This window comes from Myxine glutinosa, chromosome 3 (genome assembly GCF_964187855.1).
Source record: "Myxine glutinosa chromosome 3, kmMyxGlut1.1, whole genome shotgun sequence".
Lineage (NCBI taxonomy): Eukaryota > Metazoa > Chordata > Myxini > Myxiniformes > Myxinidae > Myxine > Myxine glutinosa.
In genome coordinates, this window is record NC_136263.1 from 153088026 (window position 1) to 153108718 (window position 20693).

General features: G+C 48.0%; 1 protein-coding gene across 9 annotated transcripts in view; it reads left to right on the plus strand.

The window, feature by feature from the left end:
- The window catches only part of LOC137423115 (ankyrin repeat and sterile alpha motif domain-containing protein 1B), a 299599-nt gene that overhangs the window by 160187 nt on the left and 118719 nt on the right, over positions 1–20693 (plus strand). The window lies entirely within an intron of this gene.

Here is a 20693-nt window from a genome sequence, read left to right on the forward strand (position 1 = left end):
AGCAACCCGAAAACATCACTGAACTTTCTCCATGGTTGACTGTAGGGAAGGTGTTCTTTTCTTTGAAGACTTCATTTTGTTTTTTGTAAACATAGAGATGACGTGCTTTACCAAAAAGCTCTTATTTGGTTTCATCTGGCCACAGAAATATTTGAGCTTGTTCAGGTGTGTTTTGGCAAACTCCATTCAGGCTTTCTTATGTCTCTCTCTCAGCAGTGGAGTCCTTCTGGGTCTCCTACCACAGAACCCCCTTTCATTGAGTTGGCGATGGATGGTGCGAGTTGAAACTGTTGTACTTTGTGTCAGAAGGACAGCTTGAATCTGTTTGGCAGTCGATCGAGGTGCTTTCTCCACCATTTGAACAATCCTTTGCTGTAATATTTGATTAAGCTTTCTATTGCTGTCACATCCAGGGAGGCTGGCTGCAGTGCCATGGGCCCTAAACTTCTTGATAACATTGCGTACGGTGGACACAGGAACATCAAGGTCTCTGGAGATGGACTTGTAGCCTTGAGATTGTCCATGCTTGGCTACAATCTTGTGTCTGACCTCCTCAGACAATTCTCTGGTTTTCTTAGTTTTCTCCATGCTCATTGCAGAACACACAGTGACACAAAACAGCAGAATGACTCCTTTTCTCCATTCAAACTGGTTGAATGAGTGATTTTTATATTGCAGGCACCTGCAACTCACCACAGGTGAGCTCAATTCCAAAGTAAAGGAGAATCACCTGCTTGAAATGTAATTCTTTCTGACAACTTCTAAAAGGTGCCAATAATACTGTCCGGGCCATTTTAGGATTTCTGTGTGGAATAAGCTAAGATTTAGTTTTTTCAGATTTTTTTGTTTTGTTCCCCTGCAATCCAAAGAAATACATTTGTGGATAACATAAGATTTTTTAATTTCAACAATTTTTTGGGAAGAAGTGATGCATTATTTGAAAAAAGTGCAAGGGTGCCAATATTTTTGGCCACAACTGTATGTATGTATGACATATATATATATATATATATATATATATATATAGTCATCCCTCGCTATATCGCGGTTCACTTTTCGCAGCTTCGGTACATCGCGGGTTTTTCTCGCTAGTATATGTAAAATTATATCGCGGATTTTTCGCTATATCGTGGGATTTTGTGGTATAAATGTATTTTTATATACTATTATTTTAAATATTTTTGTGGTAAAATAAGCATTTTCTAGCCTAAAAAATTAAAAAACGTAAAAAAATAAGAAAAATACAGTATTTAAAACATATTACAAGAAATAAAATACTGTACATAGTGTACAGTAGAAGAGTAGACAAAGAGACAAAGAGTCGTGCGTATGGAAAACGCAGATGCGGCAGCTTCCACTTGCGCTAGTTACCCACGTAATGGGTAACTGCAATGCTCTTTCTGGCTGTGCAGTACATTCATCATCGTCATCACCTTCATCGTCATCAGTACTGCACAGCTAATTCATCATCATCTTCATCACGCAAGTTGTAGTATTGAAGAGCCGGGGCTCTTGCTTGATACGGACGAAATGACGGGCAAGACACAAACTCGTCCGAGAAGATATTTATTCTCAAAACCAACTCGGGAACACTGAAAAGCCCGTTTATCGGGCTGAATTATAAAGCACAACCAGAAACCGAAAGCCACGCCTCTCAAGCGTGGCGTGCTTGGTGGTCACGTGATCAACAGGTGTAGCTGATTATACCCGCACGCGTGGCACGCTTTGGCGGTCACGTGACCAGCCACTCTGGCGCCGGGGATCCCCGCCGGTGACGTCACCGGCTGGAGCAAGGAGATTCTAATGCTGGTCTTGCTTGGGGAACCCATGGGTCGCTACAGTATCTTCAATGGTGAGTATCCATTAGAATTTTATATGTTGTTAAAATTACGTATGTTTAAGAGTGTAAAAAGTGTTTAAGAGTATAGGAAGTGTTTATAAGAGTATGGGAAAGGTTAATAAGAGTGTGGGGAGGGTCATAAAGCTTTAAAATATATATAAATAATAAAATAAAAATATGGTCGCTACTTCGCGGATTTTCGTCTATCGCGGGGGGTTCTGGAACGTAACCCCCGCGATAAACGAGGGATCACTGTATATATATATATATATATATTGTTACAGACACGGTTTTAGATGTTAGTTTACCGAGCGGTTTGGTATTACCGCGTCCGCACAGTTACTCCCCGATTAGAACCCTATCCCGCCCGATTCCACTCGACGTTGACTAAGTCGCGCTATGCTAAATCAATGAAGGAAAGGACACAACGGCTGGGATAAATGCAACGACACAAGGGGTACAGTTCTCAAGACCTCCGGAGGAGGATATAATATTGGTGATGCAGAAACGGGTAGATGACACGGTAAGAGGTAAAGCACAGAAAGATGGGCACTTAGACACAGTCTTATCTATCCCCGACAGACCACAGACAAACGGGACAAGACCGACTCACACGGGGATTGATGGCAGGGAAGGACAGGCAGTCGATAGCTCAAGGTGCACCTTGGCTCAGGGGCAGAATCCAACGCGGTCCGGTCCAGAGATGCGGGGAGGTATTTCAGCGCTTGGAGGTGGCGTCTTCTCTTTCCAAGCTGGGGGCGCATCTGACGTCACCTCCCCTGTCCTGCGCATGCCCAGCGGGGAGTGACACGCCCTCGGCTCGTTAGCTCCGCCCCAGATGGAATCGGTCCGCCGCTTCTATTGGGTGTGGGGGTTACCGGGCTCCGCCCTTGACGAGGAGCTGACAGCGAGCCCCTGCATGGTAACCCCGTCGGAGCACATGTTCAATGGCGGCTAACCAAGCCGGAGTGAGGACGCACACTCCCCGCGCCGCCGCCGCCGCTGTTGTTGTAGTTGTTGTTGTACCATGAGGAAGAGCTGCGGGGAGGTATTGGGAGGTCCTAAACTTTCTAACGGTGCCATACAATCACATTCTGGTGCAACGAAGAGTCAGAATTAATGGAAACGAGTCCTTAACTGACATAGACTAAGAATAACTAGCAAGATGTCCTATAGTTGTCTACGTGAGATGTGGTGGACCTGGATGCGACATTTAATGGGGGAAATAGGGGAAGGTCGGGGCTACAGAGTGTTGTTTACAGAAAATGGGACTAGGGAATGGGGGATTGGGGATAGTTGGGAAGTATTGGGGAAATAGGGGAATATTTACAAGCGGATATGGATGGAGGCCAAATCCCATATCCGCAACATTGCACCCTTCTCTACCTCGGGGCGTCCCGACCCGATAAATTTTTACTTACTTTAGTGTGGCACTCAGATGTAGTTCCCTCTACTATTAACTCAACCCTGAGTGCGACAGTTTTACAGATGTTCACAAATGAGTAAATATGTCCCCCTGCGACGTTGCACCCTTCTCCTCACAGAAACACACCCACAGGATAACCGAATCGCGGAAAGAATCCTCAAACTAAACATACAGCCGGTAGGGAGCATTATTTATACAAGACTACACTGATATTTACACTACGATCCAGGACCTGTTCTTTGAGGAACACATGCAGATGTTATGCATAGAGAGAGAGAGCACGCATGCCAGCATCGATACACCAACCCACGAGTGCCCTGTGGCCTTACGGCCTTTAATAATGTGCAGAGCACCCCATCCAAGCACCAAAAGCACCACCCTTATTCATACAGTCAGCACCATCCGGTGCACCAATAAAGTGTTCAATAGTCACCGGTGGTGTCGCAGCCGGCCGATGTTCTGCCACTGGTCTTGCCTTGGAGCCCACTTGGTGTTCTGGCTTCCCTAGAAATAAAGAAAGGCGCCAACCGCGTCCATTTCTAAATTGTGGCCGTCAGGGGGCCAACTAAAAGTGGTTCACCTGTATGGCATAGGTGCCACGTTGACCCATAGGTCCATCCACGGGTGGTGCTTGCCCGCAGAAGAACTGCGGTCCATGGTGGGCGGCCACAAAAATTGCGGTCCATATGGTGTATCGATCCAGGCAGCAAGCAGCGAAAGTACAGGCCCACAACTGCAGAGCCAGCACCTCTCTCTCCTCTCTCTCTGCCCCAAAGCCAGATCCTCGGAGGTGGGAGACAAAAGAAGCAGACAAGTGAGTAAGGTGGTAAGGGCGCAAAAGTGCACGCAATACAAGGTGATGCACACTGGGGGCACATGGGAACCAGGTGAGACAGGTACGTTCCTACCGTACGCCCCCCCCCCCCCCCCCCCACCAGGTAACCTACATTGCCCCTCCCTTACCCCTTACTGTATCCACAAAACACAACACTACCCATAAACATCTACTTTACACATCAACAAACGTCCCTACTGTCTTCCCCGTTCCTCCCATAAACCAAATTCGTCTTCTCTCCCTCCTAACCAATCAAATTTGCCATTTTCAACTCAACATCAAAATTTGCCATCACCAATTCATCATCAGTCCCTCCTAGGGAGGGAGAGATGGAATCACCCCAATGTCTCATCCACTTCGTGATGCGTCTCACAAATCCAAACAGCAATTCTCCTTTCCTGCACACAAAACAAAGAAAACACAGGTGTGGAGTCATCATCATCACCTCAGGTAAGTGGCTGCGTATGGTGCGACAGGTTCATCAATCCTAACTATTTCCTAAATGACTTTAACAACTTTACATTACCCGGGGTCTTTCCCTGCCAATCCATTGGCCAACTTACACTATGGGTTCTAAAAACCAATTCCCATTGACCAAACTGTGGTGCCTCTCAATTTGGGGTCTCACCTCCCCCGATTCATCTCCCGGTGCCCTCGCACAATTTCTGGGCTGTGACGTGTAGCTCTCCCAGCAGGTCTACCCACCTGCACACCTCCACCACTGCAGTTGCCACCCGAGCTTACCTAGCTCCTCACCCTAACCTAACTAACTGGGGAAGGCCCTCTCCTGGCTCTGTCACCCCCTGGTGCCCTCTGGCACTGGGCTACCCGGGTCCGTCCTCCGGATCCTCGGGCCCCATCCACAACAACTACTACCGGCTCCCAGAGCCCACCTGCGGCCTCACCTGGCCGACATCCTCACAGTGGTGGAGTGCCCAAACCAACTACACACACTAACAGGCTACACACCCAGCCATTTCCACAACACTAATGCACCCATCCACAATTCCATTCTGCAACCGCACCACAGATGCCAATATCCAACCACAATTTACCTATACCTTCTAACTATTCTTTAAACTACCCTCCCCGGGTACTCGTGAAAAGGGGTCCACTCTTCCCCCATCCACACCTTCGCACCATGCACACCACTCCGTACCACTTACTCCATGTACTCCACACACCTGTACTTGCACACCTGTGCTCTCATACTTGGTGCCGCCTGCACCCTTCTCTCCCCAAGCGCATTCGCGCTGATCCACAACACTCACTACTCATACACTGCTCCATTTCTCACACAGCATCATCTCATCTAACTACTCCCCTCTGAAACTTGCGCTTCCCAGTCGTCCCTTTAAACTATTGCGCTCCCTCGTCATTATAATCCACACTAATCTACCTGCGTCCCCACTACAGGTATCAGTCACTAACTAACCTTAACGTTACCTAATGTCATCTTCGCTAGATCCCTATCAATATAACCAAGCCCTCCCTGGCTCGGTTGTCATAGCCACCCCATAAGCTATAGCGCATTTGCCCCACCATGGGAAGGGTGGCAGGGATGCCACCCTTACCCACCGGGCCCATCGCTCATCAATCCCCCAGTCCTCTGGCACTAATAAGGCCCCCTTATTCAGAGGTACTGGGTCCCGCCTCGGCATCTAAAGCCGAGGCAATCCACGGGGGCGCCTGCTCGCCGGTGTAAGGCCTTATCCGGTCGGCGTGGACGATCCGAGGGAGGGCTCGTGGCCCCATTTTGATTTTTACTACCACGTCACAGACTTGCGACAGGACGACCCCCGGGCCTTGCCAGGGAGAGGTGAGTTTCGGGCACCTACCCTTCCTCCTCCGGGGATTGAAGAACCAAATCTTCATCCCCGGAGTGTACTGACTCCCCTGGCTCCGGTGGTCGTACCTGCGCTTCATCTTTTCCCCCGCCAGATGGAGTTGGCGGCGGGCGAAGGCATGGACTAGCTCCATGCCTTCCTCTAGGTGACGTGCGTACCCCTCCCTCGGCGGGTTAACCACTGTGTCTGGCACGGGACCGCATAGCAAGTCGGCGGGAGCCCGTAACTCCCGCCCATACATAAGCAACGCTGGACTGCATGCGGTGGCCCCGTGCTGGCTGGTTCGGTAGGCCATGAGCAAATAAGGGAGATGTTCGTCCCAGTCATCCTGACGGGTGGCGATGAACAGTGCCAGTTGTTGGATTAAAGTTCGGTTGAATCTTTCCACCATCCCGTCAGATTGAGGTCTTAAAGGCGTTGTTCTGGTTTTCCGAATTGACAGGAGACTGCACACATCTTTTAGCAATTTGCTCTCAAAATTTCGTCCCTGGTCGGTGTGCAACTCCTGTGGAATCCCATGCCGGCACACAAATCCTTCCACGAAGGCCTGCGCTACCACCCCTGCTTCTTGGTTGGGGAGGGCGTAGGCCTCCGGCCACTTGGTGAAGTAGTCCATCACAACGAGGATGTACTTATTACCTAGGCGGGTGCGGGGTAGTGGGCCTAGGATATCCATGGCCACCCGCTCTAGGGGGGCCCCCACCTGGTGTAATTGAAGGGGGGCCCTCATCCTCCGTGCTGGTCCCTTTTTGGCAGTACAGGCGTCGCATCTCCGACACCAGTCCTGTATGTCGCGCCCCATATTCACCCAATAAAACCTCCGGCGTACCTGCGATGTCGTCTTTGTCCTGCCCAAATGGCCGCCGGGGCGGGTACCATGCACCTGTTGCAATATATCGGTCTTAAATTTATTTGGGACTACCACCAGCCAGGAAGTTTTATCAGAGGGAACCTCCACCCACTTGCGATACAAGATGTTATCCTTCAATTCCAGGGTTTTCCACTGAGCCCAATATGCCTTGGTCTGCGCCCCGAGGGGGGTGACCTCTTCCCCCTTTGGTCTTTGCCCCAATTTGACCCAATTGAACACTGGCCCCAGGACAGGATCCTCCTGCTGGGCCGTGCTCCATGCCAAAGTTCCGAATTCCTCATCTGCGGTTCGTGGCAAAATTGGCCCTCTCACCCGGGTTGCCCGGACAACGAGGGTCGGGTCCGAATCGCCCAATTGTTCCCTCTCCTCGTGTCTCGCACAAAATTTGCAGTTTTCCCCCAGACAAGGACGCCGAGAGAGTGCGTCCGCATTACCATGGGCCTTCCCGGCCCTATGGGCCACATCAAAATCGTACTGCTGCAACTTTTCCAACCACCTTGCAATTTGGCCCTCTGGTTCCTTGAACCGAAGGAGCCATTGCAAGGAGGAATGGTCAGTTCTAACCAAAAATTTCCGCCCGTACAAGTACGGGTGGAAATGGTTCATGGCAGCCAGCATAGCCAATAACTCTTTGCGAGTGACGCAATAATTTCGCTCGGGCCTACTTAAGGCCCGACTATAGTAACCAATCACTCTCTCCACGCCCTCCTGTGTCTGAGACAAAACTGCGCCCAATCCTTCCTGGCTCGCATCCGTGTCCAGGGTAAATGCCCCGTTGCTAGTGGGGTAAGCTCGAAGGGGTGCGGATGTTAGACACCCCTTCAATTTTTGGAAGGCCTCGTGGCACTCCCGTGTCCAATTAAATCGCGTCCCCTTCTCCGTAAGCCGGTGGAGGGGACGGGCCAACTCCGCAAATTTCGCCACAAAGCGCCGGTAGTAGGAGCAGAGTCCCAAAAATCCCCGCACCTCTTTGATGGTACGTGGTGCGGGCCACTCCTCTACCGCTTTAATTTTGTCTGGGTCCGTTTTTACCCCCTCGCAACCGATGACGTGGCCTAAATAGGCCACCTCCTTGGCAAACAAGGTGCACTTACTCGGGTTCAGCTTCAACCCTGCCTGTCTGAGGCACCCGAACACCTGGTCCAAATTAGCTACTGCCTGGGGGAACGTTTTGGCATGTACTAGGACGTCATCCAGGTACACCAGGCATGATTGCCATGGCATGCCGCCTAGTACATGTTCCATCAATCTTTCAAAGGTGGCGGGGGCGTTACACAAACCAAACGGCATCACAGTAAACTGATACAGTCCCTTACCTGTGGAGAATGCCGTTTTCTCCTTCCCTGCCCTATCCATCTCCACCTGCCAATACCCACTCTTGAGGTCCAAAGTTGAGAACCAATTTGAGCCCGCAACGGCATCGAGGGTGTCATCAATCCTTGGCAGGGGATATGAGTCCTTGAGTGTCACGTTGTTTAGCTGGCGATAGTCCACGCAGAACCGCGTGGTCCCATCCTTCTTTTTGACCAGCACAACAGGTGACATCCAAGGACTACCCGAGGGCTCGATCACGCCTGCGTCGAGCATTTTTTCAACCTGCTCGTCAGCTTCCGCCCTCTTGCTCCAAGGGAGCCGTCGGGCGGCCTGACGAATAGGCCGGGCCTCACCGGTGTGGATCTGATGTTTCACCAGGCCCGTACGTCCAATATCCTCGGTGGACAGGGAGAAGAGGTCCAAATGGGACCCAACCAGTTTGTGTAAGGCCTCCCTCTGGGTACCTCCCAACTCTACGCTACTACGATTTACCATCTCGCAAATGGGATCGGGCCAATTCCTACTTCTTATTGAAGGCTCCCCCCGGGGCCGGCTCGGCTGGACGTTCTCGCCCCTCACTGTCGCGACTTCCTCAACTGGGGTGCAGCCAGCTACCCTCGTGCCCCTTACTATAGTGCGTGGTATATTTATTACTCGGACGGCCACTACCGGTCCGTCCGTTTTTACAAGGGTGCGGCCCACGATTAAACCCGGTATGGACTGCGCTGCCACCGGTTCGACCAGGCCGCAGGACTCCTGCCATGTTGGGCGAGCTGCCCACCGGGCCGGCACTATCGCCTCGGCCCTTGGGGGAATGGTCACGGCCTCGGAAGCCTCCAGCTCCGCTCTCTCGGCCGTGCTCACTCCCCCTAACGGCAGCTCTTCTACTCCCACCTGCAGGATCCCCCGGCACAAGTCGATTTTACAACCGCTGGCAGTCAACAAATCCAACCCTATTAAACATGGGTCGCACACCTCCGCCACCCAAACATCTATCTCCCTCCTTACCGACCCTAACTTGAGGGTCACAGAACCACGCCCTATGATCGGGGCCGTTACCCCGGTAGCAAGTTGCAAACTATAATTTTGCAGGCGCTGGATCTTATCCCAGCCACCTGCGCTCGAATCAAGGACCACAGGGCTGATGATCGTGGCGCTAGCTCCTGTGTCCACTACGGCGTCTACCCCCACGCCGGCAATTTTGCATCTGATTGTCAGGCTACCGGTTCCAATTTGGCCACAATAAATGACCTGTCGCGTTCCTCTCTATCTCTTTGCTGATGACTCCACTCTCTGCCACTCCATTCATCATCCCTCAGATCGGCAGTCTGCAGCCTCCTCACTCTCTGCAGATCTGGACAAAATCACAGACTGGGCAAACAAGTGGAACATGTCTTTCAATCCTGACAAATCTCACACTCTTATGATGTCTCTCTGAAAAGACCGACTGGACAACCCTCCCATCCACTTTCTGAATAATCCTCTCCAAGAAGTTCTGTCACTCAAGCTTTTGGGTCTCACTATCTGCCATGATCTTTCCTGGGAAAACCACATTTCAAATCTGGCCTCCAAAGCCAGTCGCTGACTGGGCATCCTCCGTCGTGCGAAATCCTTCCTTGGCACACCTGAGCTCCTCACCACATAAAAGGCTTTCATCCGCAGCTCAATGGAATACTGCTCTCCCCTCTGGGCTGGTGCTCCTGCCTCACACCTAGCTCGTCTTCACGCTGTTGAAACCAAAGCGTTCAGAATCATTGGAATCTCCCGCGATGAAGCTAACTCCAAGGGCCTTTCACTCGCTCACCGCAGGCAGGTTGGTGGTCTTCCCGTCTTCTACCGACTTCTCTCCGGCCTTGCCCCCCCCGCCCCCCAGCTCTCTCTGGGCTCTGTCCCCCAAATATTCCTGCAGGTCGCACAAGATCTGCCTGCAACCCTCTTATGGTTAAACTGCCAAAATCAAGACACTCTGCTCACCTTCACTCCTTCATTCCTCTTTTCTCCCGCCTCTGGAACAAACTCCCTCACTCTCTTCAATCCCACTCCTCCCTCCAGGTCTTTAAAACAGCTGTTCACCACCATCTCTTATCTTCCCCAATCCAAAACCTTGATCTTTTCTACCCCCGCTAATTTCACCCCAAATCCACTTTTTGAAATACCAACTTCTGGCCTGGAAGTCCTTGGTGTCCTTGTGTTTTATACTTCTCCCACCCTCCCCCCCCCCCTTCCCACGCCGCCTCCCCCCAAGCCCTCTCCCTCCCACACATCTCCCGATGTCCCTGCTCTCAAATGTTGTGTTTGTGTGCTTCCCCTTCTCTCCCCATCTTGTCTACCGCTCCCTGCTTTTATATATTTTGTTTGTCTGTTTGATTTGTTTGTGAAATAAATGTTAGCTCTTTCACGAGCCTCGATTCTGTATACAAAAAAAAAAAAAAAAAAAAAAAAAAAAAAAAAAAAAAAAAAAAAAAAAAAAAAAAAAAAAAAATGAGGGCTCTCCTCCATCCTCTTCTGCCGAACACCGCCCTACGTGCCCGACACCTTCTAGTTTCCCGGGGTCTGGCGGGGGGGTGTCTGGGGTCGGCTAACCCGCTCCCCCCTGGGCGGAGTTGAGGACCTCAACCGCCGGGGATCATCCCGGCGCGTGGCTCGACAGTGCCGCGCCAGGTGACCCAGACGGTTGCAAGTATAGCACCTCACCTGATAAGGTGCTTGTCTCCGGAATTCCAAATTCCCCCCCCCGAAGGTCCGAATTGGATTACCCGCTCGTGGTCCACCGCGGGCCACCTCCGGGGCCGCCTGCCATGGTCCAGGTCCCGCCAGGCGCTGGTCCACCAGCCTCCGGACCATGCCCGCCAGGTCAGGACTCACGTCGGGGGCGGGCCCCCTAAGGGGTCCGCCCTCCATCAGAGGTCCCACCTGGCGGACCGCCATTGCGTGACACTCGCTCCCCCGGGCCAGGGGCCTCGCTGCTTCCCAACGGGCCGCAGCGTCAGCCGCCTGGCTCAGAGTCTGCGGGCGCCACATGGCGAGCTGTTGCCGGAGCTCAATATCCGGGAGGGCCTGGATAAAATGGTCCAGCGCCAGGCTTTCCCGGGAATCCGCTGCCATGCTAGCATGTGCGATCCCCACTGCGTGGCGAATGTCGTGGGCAAGTTCCCCGATGGCTTCCTGGGGCTTGCGTTTTCGCAGCGCGAGCTGAGCTTTAACAAGCTCGCTCTGCTGTTAAAGCTTGGCTACAATCTTGGCTACAATCTTGTGTCTGACCTCCTCAGACAATTCTCTGGTTTTCTTAGTTTTCTCCATGCTCATTGCAGAACACACAGTGACACAAAACAGCAGAATGACTCCTTTTCTCCATTCAAACTGGTTGAATGAGTGATTTTTATATTGCAGGCACCTGCAACTCACCACAGGTGAGCTCAATTCCAAAGTAAAGGAGAATCACCTGCTTGAAATGTAATTCTTTCTGACAACTTCTAAAAGGTGCCAATAATACTGTCCGGGCCATTTTAGGATTTCTGTGTGGAATAAGCTAAGATTTAGTTTTTTCAGATTTTTTTGTTTTGTTCCCCTGCAATCCAAAGAAATACATTTGTGGATAACATAAGATTTTTTAATTTCAACAATTTTTTGGGAAGAAGTGATGCATTATTTGAAAAAAGTGCAAGGGTGCCAATATTTTTGGCCACAACTGTATGTATGTATGACATATATATATATATATATATATATATATATATATATATAGTCATCCCTCGCTATATCGCGGTTCACTTTTCGCAGCTTCGGTACATCGCGGGTTTTTCTCGCTAGTATATGTAAAATTATATCGCGGATTTTTCGCTATATCGTGGGATTTTGTGGTATAAATGTATTTTTATATACTATTATTTTAAATATTTTTGTGGTAAAATAAGCATTTTCTAGCCTAAAAAATTAAAAAACGTAAAAAAATAAGAAAAATACAGTATTTAAAACATATTACAAGAAATAAAATACTGTACATAGTGTACAGTAGAAGAGTAGACAAAGAGACAAAGAGTCGTGCGTATGGAAAACGCAGATGCGGCAGCTTCCACTTGCGCTAGTTACCCACGTAATGGGTAACTGCAATGCTCTTTCTGGCTGTGCAGTACATTCATCATCGTCATCACCTTCATCGTCATCAGTACTGCACAGCTAATTCATCATCATCTTCATCACGCAAGTTGTAGTATTGAAGAGCCGGGGCTCTTGCTTGATACGGACGAAATGACGGGCAAGACACAAACTCGTCCGAGAAGATATTTATTCTCAAAACCAACTCGGGAACACTGAAAAGCCCGTTTATCGGGCTGAATTATAAAGCACAACCAGAAACCGAAAGCCACGCCTCTCAAGCGTGGCGTGCTTGGTGGTCACGTGATCAACAGGTGTAGCTGATTATACCCGCACGCGTGGCACGCTTTGGCGGTCACGTGACCAGCCACTCTGGCGCCGGGGATCCCCGCCGGTGACGTCACCGGCTGGAGCAAGGAGATTCTAATGCTGGTCTTGCTTGGGGAACCCATGGGTCGCTACAGTATCTTCAATGGTGAGTATCCATTAGAATTTTATATGTTGTTAAAATTACGTATGTTTAAGAGTGTAAAAAGTGTTTAAGAGTATAGGAAGTGTTTATAAGAGTATGGGAAAGGTTAATAAGAGTGTGGGGAGGGTCATAAAGCTTTAAAATATATATAAATAATAAAATAAAAATATGGTCGCTACTTCGCGGATTTTCGTCTATCGCGGGGGGTTCTGGAACGTAACCCCCGCGATAAACGAGGGATCACTGTATATATATATATATATATATATATATATATATATATATATATATATATATATATATATATATATTGTTACAGACACGGTTTTAGATGTTAGTTTACCGAGCGGTTTGGTATTACCGCGTCCGCACAGTTACTCCCCGATTAGAACCCTATCCCGCCCGATTCCACTCGACGTTGACTAAGTCGCGCTATGCTAAATCAATGAAGGAAAGGACACAACGGCTGGGATAAATGCAACGACACAAGGGGTACAGTTCTCAAGACCTCCGGAGGAGGATATAATATTGGTGATGCAGAAACGGGTAGATTACACGGTAAGAGGTAAAGCACAGAAAGATGGGCACTTAGACACAGTCTTATCTATCCCCGACAGACCACAGACAAACGGGACAAGACCGACTCACACGGGGATTGATGGCAGGGAAGGACAGGCAGTCGATAGCTCAAGGTGCACCTTGGCTCAGGGGCAGAATCCAACGCGGTCCGGTCCAGAGATGCGGGGAGGTATTTCAGCGCTTGGAGGTGGCGTCTTCTCTTTCCAAGCTGGGGGCGCATCTGACGTCACCTCCCCTGTCCTGCGCATGCCCAGCGGGGAGTGACACGCCCTCGGCTCGTTAGCTCCGCCCCAGATGGAATCGGTCCGCCGCTTCTATTGGGTGCGGGGGTTACCGGGCTCCGCCCTTGACGAGGAGCTGACAGCGAGCCCCTGCATGGTAACCCCGTCGGAGCACATGTTCAATGGCGGCTAACCAAGCCGGAGTGAGGACGCACACTCGCCGTGCCGCCGCCGCTGTTGTTGTAGTTGTTGTTGTACCATGAGGAAGAGCTGCGGGGAGGTATTGGGAGGTCCTAAACTTTCTAACGGTGCCATACAATCACATTCTGGTGCAACGAAGAGTCAGAATTAATGGAAACGAGTCCTTAACTGACATAGACTAAGAATAACTAGCAAGATGTCCTATAGTTGTCTACGTGAGATGTGGTGGACCTGGATGCGACATTTAATGGGGGAAATAGGGGAAGGTCGGGGCTACAGAGTGTTTTTTACAGAAAATGGGACTAGGGAATGGGGGATTGGGGATAGTTGGGAAGTATTGGGGAAATAGGGGAATATTTACAAGCGGATATGGATGGAGGCCAAATCCCATATCCGCAACAATATACAGTCATCCCTCGCTATATCGCGGTTCACTTTTCGCGGCTTCGGTACATCGCGGGTTTTTCTCGCTAGTATATGTAAAATTATATCGCCGATTTTTCGCTACATCGCGGGATTTTGCGGTATAAATGTATTTTTATATACTATTATTTTAAATATTTTTGTGGTAAAATAAGCATTTACTAGCCTAAAAAATTAAAAAACGTAAAAAAATAAGAAAAATACAGTAATTAAAACATATTACAAGAAATAAAATACTGTACATAGTGTACAGTAGAACAGTAGACAAAGAGACACAGAGTCGTGCGTATGGAAAACGCAGATGCGGCAGCTTCCATTTGCGCTAGTTACCCACGTAATGGGTAACTGTAATGCTCTTTTTGGTTGTGCAGTACATTCATCATCGTCATCACCTTCATCGTCATCAGTACTGCACAGCTAATTCATCATCATCTTCATCACGCAAGTTGTAGTATTGAAGAGCCGGGGCTCTTGCTTGATACGGACGAAATGACGGGCAAGACACAAACTCGTCCGAGAAGATATTTATTCTCAAAACCAACTCGGGAACACTGAAAAGCCCATTTATCGGGCTGCATTATAAAGCACAACCAGAAACCGAAAGCCACGCCTCTCAAGCGTGGCGTGCTTCAGCGGTCACGTGATCAACAGGTGTAGCTGATTATACCCGCACGCGCGGCACTCTTTGGCGGTCATGTGACCAGCCACTCTGGCACCGGGGATCCCCGCCGGTGACGTCACCGGCTGGAGCAAGGAGATTCTGATGCTGGTCTTGCTTGGGGAACCCATGGGTCGCTACAGCATCTTCAATCGTGAGTACCCATTAGAATTTTATATGTTGTTAAAATTACGTATGTTTAAGAGTGTAAAAAGTGTTTAAGAGTATAGGAAGTGTTTATAAGAGTATGGGAAAGGTTAATAAGAGTGTGAGAAAGGTTAATAAGAGTGTGGGGAGGGTCATAAAGCTTTAAAATATATATAAATAATAAAATAAAAATATGGTCGCTACTTCGCGGATTTTCGTCTATCGCGGGGGGTTCTGGAACGTATCCCCCGCGATAAACGAGGGATCACTGTATATATATATATATATATATATATATATATACATATATATATATATATATATATATATATATATATATATATATATATATATACACACACACACACACACACACACACACACACACACACACACACACACACACACACACACACACACACACACACACACAGGGTAGGTGGAAAGTCACTCCCTATTTTGAAGTACTTATAAATTATGTATAAAATGCGAGTGTATTACTATATATTATTGTGCGGTGTTCTTTAACGTTGTACAATTAACTTTAACGTTGTACAACTTTAACGTCTCTCTCGTACGAAGACTGCGACATTTGCATGGAGTTCGGGGAAATCATGCTGGCTTGGCATGAAGACTGGCCCCCTCTCTTCCGCAACATCCTCTGGAGCGACGAGGCGGTGTTCCACGTCGGAGGCTTTGCCAACCGTCACAACTGCCACTACTGGGCAGGAGAGGATCCTGTGGTTTGCGCTGAAAAAATGCAGAATCGGCGAAAGGTAACGGTGTGGTGTGGTATGACCTCGGATAAGGTTGTGGGCCCGTTCCTTCTGCGCAACACCATGAATGCTGAGTGGTACCTGGCTATGTTGCGAGACGAGGTCTGGCCGGTTGTCAGCACATGGGAGAATATCGACGATCTGATATTTATGCAAGATGGCGCCCCTCCGCATTTTGCTCATGTCGTTCGTGACTGGCTGGATGTCAACTTCCCAGGGCGTTGGATGGTCGTCGTGGTCCAAATGAATGGCCAGCCAGGAGCCCCGGCTTGACACCGTGCGACTTCTTTCTTGCGGTGGGCAAAGGAAGAAGAGTACCGCACCAAACCGAGGACATTGGAAGAACTGGAGGACCGTATTCGGGAAGCCATGTCTTCCATCCTGCCGGAGTTCCTACTGAAGTCAGTGGACGCCATTCCTGGCCGGCTCCAGAAGCTGGTGTCAAGAGTTGGAGCCCACATTGAATTCTAGAGAAAACTTAACCTTTGTGCCTACCTTTTCAAATTACTTCTTTTCAAATAAATTGATAATGTTCGACTTTTTTTACCAATCTAAAATAGGGATCGACTTTTCGCCCACCTTGTGTGTGTGTGTGTGTGTGTGTGTGTGTGTGTGTGTGTGTGTGTGTGTGTGTGTGTGTGTGTGTGTGTGTATGTATATATATATATATATATATATATATATATATATATATATATATCAGTATATATATACGTATATATATACGTATATATATATCAGTCATTAACCCTGGTGTTGGGCTAGCGGCTAGGGTGCTGGCTTAGGATCCAAGGATCCTGGGTTCGAATCCCGGTCGATTGCTGAATTAACGCCAGGGGGGTTGACTCAGCCTGTCATCCTTCCGAGGTCGGCTAATTGAGTACCAGTTCACTGGTAATTCCCTGTTTGTCGTTAAAGGCGGCAAAAAGGGTTGGCGTCAGGAAGGGCATCCGGCCGTAAAACATTGCTTCAAAAAGGAGACCGAAAAACAACAACAACCACGGTTCCCGAAAAAGGCCAACCCCCGCTTTGCGGGGAAAAATGGCCTCTAAAGGTGGTTATTTTATATATATATGCGACTCCAAAATATCAGTGGTGAACCACCATTAAGGTATCCCATTCAGCTGTCACTGTACCTTGATGGGAGCGATAAGCACCGCCTACCACACGGTACATTATCTCTGGTATCCGCTCATTATATGGTGTCGCCTAGATGCGGCCGGGAGTAACCAATCAGAATATAATTTTAGTTCTCCAACCTAATGAGCACACGCAGTGACGTCACCGCCACGTACGTATGCCTTGCCTGCCAAACTCCGGAGGAGCCATCTAGCAGTACGTAATTTTTAGATCTTATTTCAGATACAATCATAAGTGCCTGCAAAAACTCACAGTTACCGACCTGGTTTCGCCCTTGTTGGGGCTTCATCAGGGCAACGCAGCGAGTCCTGCATACACTTATGAATCTGAAAACCTTTCGGTTTTATACCAGTCATTATGCGACTCCATACTATCAGTGGTGAAAAACTGATATAACATAAGCCTTTATTAGACTGTGTGCAGCACAAGACAGTTGGGATTTGTAATCGCTCTGTGCTTCTTTATTTTGTTTGCTTTTACTTTGAGCTGCTTTCTCTTTTAACCATTGGACTTTTGTTATCAAATTTTAAACAAAGTTGCAATGAGAATATGGAGAACAACAGTTAATAATTTTACCTTTTTTTTTTTTGCTGCTGTTTTCAGCAAGTTTAGTTTGAGTACAAAGCGGATGTTGACGTCCTTTGCATTCTCGGATGCTTTCTCGTTAAAAATTGCATCTGGGTTGGAAAATTACCTTGTCTTCCATTTGCTACAGCACTATTTCATTCATACATTATGAGCTTCGTCAATCAATATAAATAAGAGGAGATGGCTAAAGTATTTGGCACGTTTTATTTCTTCATCCATGACTTATTGGCTTGAACGAGCCTAATCCCAGCAGAACCAAGTTGGAAAATTTGAAGTGTCAAGCAAGGTTAATATTTGTGTGGGTGACCTTCATGTAAAGTAAGTGTTCTTGGCTAAAGAATGTCAGGATAGCTCGGTTGTTGGGGTGCTTACCTCTGAGCTTTTCAGCCATGGACTTGTCTCACTGTGCAGACAAATTGTATTAAAATTGCTTTTCTGGGACATTGCTGGCAGAGGGTTACTGTATCACAGGGCTCATAAAGCCAGCCTTCCCATCCGCATTTCAGCTGTAGATCTTAAAGACTCGCTGCCGGCCTGGCATCTCAAAAAGTGGAAGAACTTATGTGCAGGTTTACCAGGCTCATAATGATGAATGGACGAATGCCATTAAAACATGAAAGACAAAACAAAAAAGGGTAATCTTTCATCCCAAAATGCAATTATGTATTAATTACTCTTGAAAGGGTCATAGAGATTATTATGGCCAAATTAACAAGAGATTACATTGATTTGCAAGCCAATTATATGAGAAAGCACTCAGCAGAGCGCATACCTCGGCCAGTTTGAACATTTTACGTTTTGTATCCCACTGATAGGCCAGATATGCATCTGGACCTAAACCAAAATCTAATGGCTTGTTCATCCAAAAAAACAAACACCTTTGTTGGTTTTGGTAAAAATATAAAAATTCTCATATCCCGATCCAAAATTCCCAGTTCCACGGCCTTCATGCTGAGCAAGTTGAGGCAGGAGTACCATCCCAAAGGGCAATTCTCCATCAAGCTGTAGATGAAGGATTTGTATGTAGATAACAGTTCAGGCGTGCCAAATAAATATTTTGAACGATGGAGTATGTTCACTCAGTGGCTGGCTTTGAAGGCCAACTTAGGTATTTGGTTTGCCCAAGAAAGATCATAGCTTATGCTGAGGCCTAAAATTTCGAGTGACACAACTTTTTCAAGAGGGTTGTTAAGGCAGCAGATGCCAGACAGTCTTTTTGTAGCAACAGAGTGAAAGTGTGGGATTTGTCAGGATTGAAATACATATTCTAAGTGTTGGACCAGCTCGTAATTCCATCAACGTCGGCAGAGAGAGAAGAGGCTACCTGCTTATTCGAAGGATGAGGGACGTTAAAGCAGTGGGTAGAGTCTTCAGCAAATAATAATTTATGCTCACAAAATATCAAAATGTCATGGTAACTGCCAATAAGCTGGCACACTGACTGGGTTGCCCAGTCTTGTATTATGCCAGAGGCATATAGGAACTCAAAAAGCATCATTAGAATTTGCCACCTGAGATGATACCGGTAAGTTGATTTTGGGCCCTTTGCTCATGGACTAACAGGCGGGTGTGCATACATACCTCTTGGCTATCCTGATTCCTGCCAGTCTGGTGAGCCTGTGCAACAGCTTATACTCTCCTTCCAATCCTCCTCGCCCTGTTTGTCTCCCTTACTCTTGGTCTCCTTCCAGACTTTTCTGACACAACACTTCCAGACTCCTCTGCATCATTCTACATTCCTACACCACCTTAACTCTTCGCCCCTCCATCATTCCCACGGTCGGACTATTTAGCCGAGATGCACATCGGGATTGCTCTCAGCCTGATCATGACCCCCCTGTATTTTGTTGCCCTCTCACCAAGGACAGCAGAAATGCTGCCCCGACCCCTGTGTTACGTGCTCCTCCCCAAACTTCCGTTTCCGGTCCCTGGAGCAAGGAAGCGTCTTTGACCTCTGCACGGCAGCAAAAGTTTATAGTATTTTTTCCATTCGTGTCTTCGTCAATTTCTACTCGCTTTTTATTGTGCATGTGTTGCAGTGTGTTTTCCAGTTGGTGTTGATTTGCAATTCTTGCAAACTTTTGTATAATTTAATCGTTTTCTGTCCCACCGCGTGCGTGGCCTGGTTTCTCTCGGCTTCCCTACCCCCATAGGTGTTCTGTGAATTTAAGTTCTTTCCTTCGCTGTATTGCTTATTTCTTAGATTTTCTCTTCTCCCCCTAACTTCCCCGAACATCGACCACTTGTCTAACATTTTAAATCTCTTCAAAGTCTCTTCACGTCTCTTCTCGTCACGTCACGTCACGTCTCTTCAAAGCTGTCCATGCGCGCACGCTTTCGAAGTTAAGTAACTTTTCACAATTGTGTTTTTGTCGAAACTGTATCTTTCTTTCGGTGTGTGTAACTATTGGTGCGTCTTTAATAGTATTCTTGGTGTTGATTTTCATACCTGTGTACAGAATCGTCGGTTAGTTCGTGTCGCGTATTCTGAGGCCTAGTGTAGTAATAGTAGGCTACCGTGTCTGACCTTGGCTTGAGGCTTTGTTTCCGTCTCAGCGGTTCTTCGATTGCGCTCGCAATTACTTTCGGTCTCTATTTTTCACGTTTCACGTTCGGTCTCTGTCTGTTTTCATCTCAACTCAAAAAAAATAAAAAAATTCCCTTCTCTGTTCTTATCCGTTCGTTCTTATTTGTTCGTTCGTTCTTCGACCACATTGTTCGTGATCACGTGTTCACGTCGTTAAAAAAATGTTTAAACTGTCCCCTGAAGAACTGGATTCTGTCATATACTATAACACCTTTTTCTTCTTCTTCTATAAAAGGATGCTTTCGACTTGCTCACCAAATCTATTCATTCCAAAAAAAAATTCCATCTCTTACAGTTACAGTGCCTCTTTCATACATTCCCTAAACTCTCCAGAACTCCACCCATCCTTCAGCGTCCTCAAACGTATTTTTGACTCGAAGGTCTCAAGAAACTCATTTTGCAAGAAATGTTCATTTCCCATTAATCGTACATTTTTCAAAATCCAATCTCACCCCTCCCCTCCAAATCTTCCCCATCACCCCTTCCCTCCAAAACTTCCCCATCACCCCTTCCCTCAAAAACTTCCCCATCACCCCTCCCCTTCAAAACTTGCCCATCACCCCTCCCCTCCAAATCCACCCTCTTGCCCCTCCCCTCCAAATCTTCCCCATCACCCATCTTACCCTACCGCTCCCCCCCCCCCCCCTGGTCTGTATCCGATGCTCCCCCCTTC